This window comes from Morone saxatilis, unplaced genomic scaffold (genome assembly GCF_004916995.1).
Source record: "Morone saxatilis isolate NCDOM2014 unplaced genomic scaffold, NCSU_SB_2.0 Contig2, whole genome shotgun sequence".
In the NCBI taxonomy this organism is placed as follows: domain Eukaryota; kingdom Metazoa; phylum Chordata; class Actinopteri; family Moronidae; genus Morone; species Morone saxatilis.
In genome coordinates this window covers 17938812-17944122 of record NW_023339762.1, presented here as the reverse complement: position 1 = coordinate 17944122, position 5311 = coordinate 17938812, and the positions used below count along the sequence as shown (strand labels likewise).

General features: G+C 38.0%; 1 protein-coding gene across 1 annotated transcript in view; it reads left to right on the top strand.

Annotated features, from left to right (window-relative positions):
- The first annotated feature begins 302 nt into the window (after positions 1 to 302).
- The window catches only part of grm3 (glutamate receptor, metabotropic 3), a 38818-nt gene continuing 33809 nt past the window's right edge, over positions 303 to 5311 (top strand). Inside the window, exon 1 of the mRNA XM_035665863.1 lies at positions 303 to 404. The gene's annotated coding sequence lies outside the window, so the exon portion shown is untranslated. The remainder of the gene's footprint in view (positions 405 to 5311) is intronic.

The following is a 5311-nucleotide window of genomic DNA, read 5'->3' as shown; positions in this document are numbered from 1 at the left end:
CTCTCTCTCTCTCTCTTCACTCAGTAAAGCCCGAGTTGTTGTTATGAGTGGTAAACATGTGCTAAGGGGGGTGAATGGCTAAGTTTTCTTTTTATCCAATAAAAATGTCTCCTTGCCAGATCGATTGTTGTTGCTAGGAGACTGAAGCATCCTTTGGCAAGGGGCTACAGCTCTCCACGTCTGTTGTTTCCATCCCCATCTCTCTCTCTCTCTCACTCTGACATGCACGCGCTCTCTCTCTCACACACACATACACACACACATATCCACAGAGCTGGCGCGCAGAGCAGTGGCGCCCATCCTCTCTCTCAGTGCGACTCCTCCGAGGGATCAGGAGTAGACTAAGTCAAACTTCCAGCAGCTGAAGATTTGTGCGCAACCGCTGAATTATCCAAGTCGTCAAGGTAGGTCAAATATAACATATTCCTTTCTGGTGGGTAAATGTGATGCAGTCTTAGATTTATTAGGCGACAGAGTGCAGTGAAAAATTGTCAGTCCGGGACCGTTCGAGTGCGAGTCAGCCAATCCTACGGTGGGGAACATTTGCTTTGAACTTTGCGCAGGATTTAAACACCCAGTGCTGCATAGATGTGGTTCCTATGTGTTTCTTTTAATCAGATGCTCGCACTGATCGCGGGTTCTGATAAAAGAAAAAAGCCCTGGTAGCTAATCTCTGCAGCAGATGCACGATAAAGATACAGAAGATGAAACAAAGAGTATCTGCATTCGCGTATTTTACGCTGCGTGGAGAAGTTACTTGGGTTCAGACAGACCGCACTAAGGCATGTCCCGCGGCTTTTAAGCTTCCTGGGAAAAAGATGGGCGGGTAGTGCGTCTCTGGAAACAGGCATACAGGTGGATCTGATAACCGTATCTGGTCACTGTTTATCAGTGGAATGACTTTCCGCTCGCTTCTGAACAACCACTCCACACCTTGCGCTAGAGTAGAGGCGCGTGGACCTGTACTAAAGGTACAGAAGGACCAAAATGTCTATATTCACATCAGATGCTACGTACACAGACTTTAGACATGCTTCACTGACAGTCGAGCTTTAAGCTGTGATAGAACTTGGATTTAGTTACTGGATTAACATATTCCTGCATATAAGCGGCATGTATTTCCTCCTCAGAATGGTTTTTACCTTCCACTCCAATTCCAAATAACATATTTTAAATTCTGAAGACCAGCAAAAAATCAAGGCCTATGGGCTGTATTCCTGCAGCGCAGGTATGTCATTGTAACACTTAACAGTGAGCTTAGAGTGACCTTACCTTTTGTACATAGTTATTTCCGATTATTATAAAAAATATGAAGACATTTGGTTATGCTTATTTATGTATTGTGTCATAGTATATCTGGTGATCACATTGGCATGAATTTAAGATTTAGACCATATTGCCAAACACCATCCATGGTGGAGTTTACATTCATGTGCTGACCCAATGATGCTGACCAGCCAAAAAATAACTTTGGCTTAGTGATAATGCCGAGTTTGTCTTTTCTGAAATCTAAGGTAAAACTTGAGATGACAAGTCACAAGATGACATGTGCCTGCTTTATCAGAGTCAAACATTTGCATTGAAAACTAAAACTATGATTCTACAAGGTTTTACAAAACCATGGTTTCCCTTCCTGTGATAATAACTATGTCTGTAACTGTAGTGGAACTGCAATATCAACATCAGAAGATGGGCTTACTACAGTGAGTAATGAGAATTTTAAATTAACTTTTATTCTTTATGTGCTCTTTTAGAGAGGAGTGAAACAATTACTCAAAGAGTAGACAGTGCCTGTACCGCTAGATATCTGACAGACTTGGTCCTATAGCAGACACACTGATAATAATAATAATAATCATAATCATAATAATAATAATGCATTTGTCGTGCAGCAGTAAGGAATAAAAGCGCTGTGTGAATGCAGTCCTTGTATGATTTTGTTTTTTACCTTTAGGGGTGGGGTCAACATGTTGTATGTGTGTACATGCACACATGCATTTGTAAAACAACAAATATTTGCTTTTCACAATTGTATCAGATAGGTCTCTTTATGTTTGATATATATTTTACAGTGTTGAAATCTCTGTATATTACATTCATTTGCCTCTGACTTTACTGCTTTACTGATCTGTATGCAGATTTTTTGTGTGTATATGCAGATGTGTTTGTGCCCAAGTGTGTGTAACTTGTTGCACAATTAAGTGTAATTTCATATATGCGTTCATTCACAATATAGTTTGTTAATGAGTGACTCTTGTTGTGTACATTGGAGGGTCTAACACTGTGTAGGAGGATGTCACAAGTGTGGGTGGACATTTAGTGGCCTTGTGAAACCTTAAAGACATGCTTACATGCTTCTGTATAGATGAATTTGTGTTGTTGTGTGTGTGCGTTTGTGTTCTGAGAATGTGCAAGTCAGGGCGCAATTGTCTGTTAGTGATTGGATTTGGCCTTGAGTTTCAGCATTTTTGTGCTGGTAAATGTGCTTACATGAGCTTGTGTTTGTGCTTCATTGTGCATGTGAGCAAATGACCTTGTAGCCTCCACACAGCACCACTCACTGTACAGAACTTTAACATTACCAGTGTACAAGCACAGTGCAGGAAAATTAATCTTGCCTAGCCTCTAGTACTATTGGCTGTGTGACTTAACAGGGAGGGTTATGTGTAGATTTAAGTAAAATAGACTTTGAAGCACAAGCAGTGCTGATTGTAGAATATCATGGATTGGTGGTTTTCTTGATCTTGATCTGTTGAGCAATGTGTTTTATCAGACAAATTTAAAAGTGAGGTTTTGTCCAAACAGAACCTGTCAATTTATTTCAACATCACTTCAATAAGATTAGTTCAGTAATGTTTTATTGATTACACACAGCCCAGATTTAATCCTGGGCATATACAGTTAAGTAAGGAAGAAATACAGACAGTTCTGAGATAGTGGCATAACAAAATGTATATGTAAAGGCGACATGTTTCTGGCAAGGCAGCTCTCCAGATACAGCCATTAATCTATCTTTTGAGTATCAATTCCTCTGCCTCCGTAAGCCTGAAAGTACCTGTAAAGTTTGTTATGGTCAGCTAGAATTCATGTAAGTTGTAGGTGATTCTAACAGTGGCAGTGGTTTTCACATTTTAAAAACATATTTGAATATCCATAGACATTTGTGAAACCGCTCCTGCAGCATAATCCACTGCTCTGCTCCGCATCCATATGCTCTGTAAGGCGCTCTAACATATGTAAACACACCTGCTCACATTGTGTAGACTTAGATGGAAGTGTGTTTGACCATTAATAGTGTCTGTGTCTGGAACAAACAACAACTTCTGAACTTCTATGATCAGTTTGTATTGGTTTTAGTTTTAACTCACAGAAATTCCAGCTGACCCCAGCTACCATGCTTCATTGAGGACACAACTGTTTACAGAAACCTTTCAAGCTTAGAGTAGATGATTGATATCTGAAAAGGTGTTGGATAGGGTTTATAATTGTAGATCAGTGGTGTGAGAAAAGCCTCACAAAATCTTTCATCTTTTTTGCATTTCTCAGATGTGGCATTCTGGGTGATGGCATTTTACTTTTGCAAAAAATCTGACAAGAAAGTGGCGAGGACTGAAGTACAATTTAATTCACATAAAACAATTTAATGGATCAACGGAGATCTGCAAAGATCAACTTAATGCAAACTATGGCCTGGTTGATGCCAAATCTGCCTTCTATATGGCGGAATCACCTATGTGGAAGATTTGTATGTTTTCTTATATATTAAGAGCATTTTTTAAGCATATGAGGTGTGTTATAAATGTATAGAAATCTAATATATAAACTTGTGAAAATGAGTCTATGTTTAAAAGTTATTTTTTACTTATGAAACTGTATTTTAATTAATTGAAATATATATCTGAAAAGTACACTTTATTAAGTTTTGCTGATTTTTTATAATATTTCAACTAGAACGGTTCAAAGTAGCGCCCATCCGATGTGTGGTTTCTGACACAGATGGTGATACTCACACTCGGCTGCTATCTTAAACAAATAAGAATATTAGGAAGTTAAAATTAAGGAAAATATACTTGAACATGTTACATAATTTCACAAATACATTGTCAGCCAGTCCTATTGGAAATTACTGACAGCTGCTCATTCTATCTGTGCTGCTTGCCACAGTATCGTAAATCTCAACGCACTTTACATACAGGAAACTGTTTACTTATCTGCGAATATCGGATGACAAATACACCAATATGATACCAATATGTGTGTAATACATCAGTATTGGCTGATAATAATGACTGACCGATATATTAGTCGGGCTCTAGTTTACGGAGTGTGTTAATATTGTTACTTGTTTAAATGTAATTTATTTATAAATTAATAATTATTTTCGTTATGTTTTATGTAGTACTATACCGAAGCATATTGAAAAGTCCTGAAATTTATATTGAAACTTGCAGGGGTGGAAGTAATTAATTACAACTACAATTAAGTCATTTTTCGGGTTACTTGTTTTTTGTATTTCTTCAAGCATGTAATTTTCTCTACTGCTTTACTATTTTAAAATCTTAACACACTACTGAGTAAGGGTACAATATCCAAACCTTTCATTTATATTTTTGTAGCCAGTAGGCAAGGACACACAGGAGGCCGCTTCTTTTCAGTGCCCACGTTAACCAATTAAACTATACAGAGAGAGCACGCGATCTGTAGCAACAGTCTCGGCCTCTGCTCTAGGAGTTGAAAACTATGAAAAGAAAAGGCACTGTAGCAGGCACAGGTTTTGAGAGGTCAACACACTGACCAGAACAGTGCAGTTTGGAGTAATTTAGGGACTGAGGATCTGGAGAAACAGAAACCAAGTGGAGACAGATTAGGCACCTGCCTTGCATTATGGTTGCAGTGTATTGGAAAAAATGTATACTGATTACATGTGTAAAAACATTTTTGTGTGCTTTTAACAGACAAAATTTCTGCTCTCATTTATCTGAGAAATTGGCTTTGTTGAAAGTAGAACATTTTTCTACATGTATTTCCCCTTTCAGTTGAATACCTGATAATGCAGGGCACAACAATAAGGATTGTCCAGTTGCCTGGTGCAAGCAAAATGCCACATTGGGCTAGTAACCTTAGCAACTCACTTACTCAAACTAATGGTGCTCTGATTGATCAGTCTCTATAAAGGCCAATCAGAAAAGCAGGATGTCTAAATATGCTGGTGAATACATAAATATTTATAAGCCTTCAGTAAACAATGAGTTCATGAACAATTGAAAATAATTTTTTATTCTATTTTCTAATTTATTATAATTACGTGTTG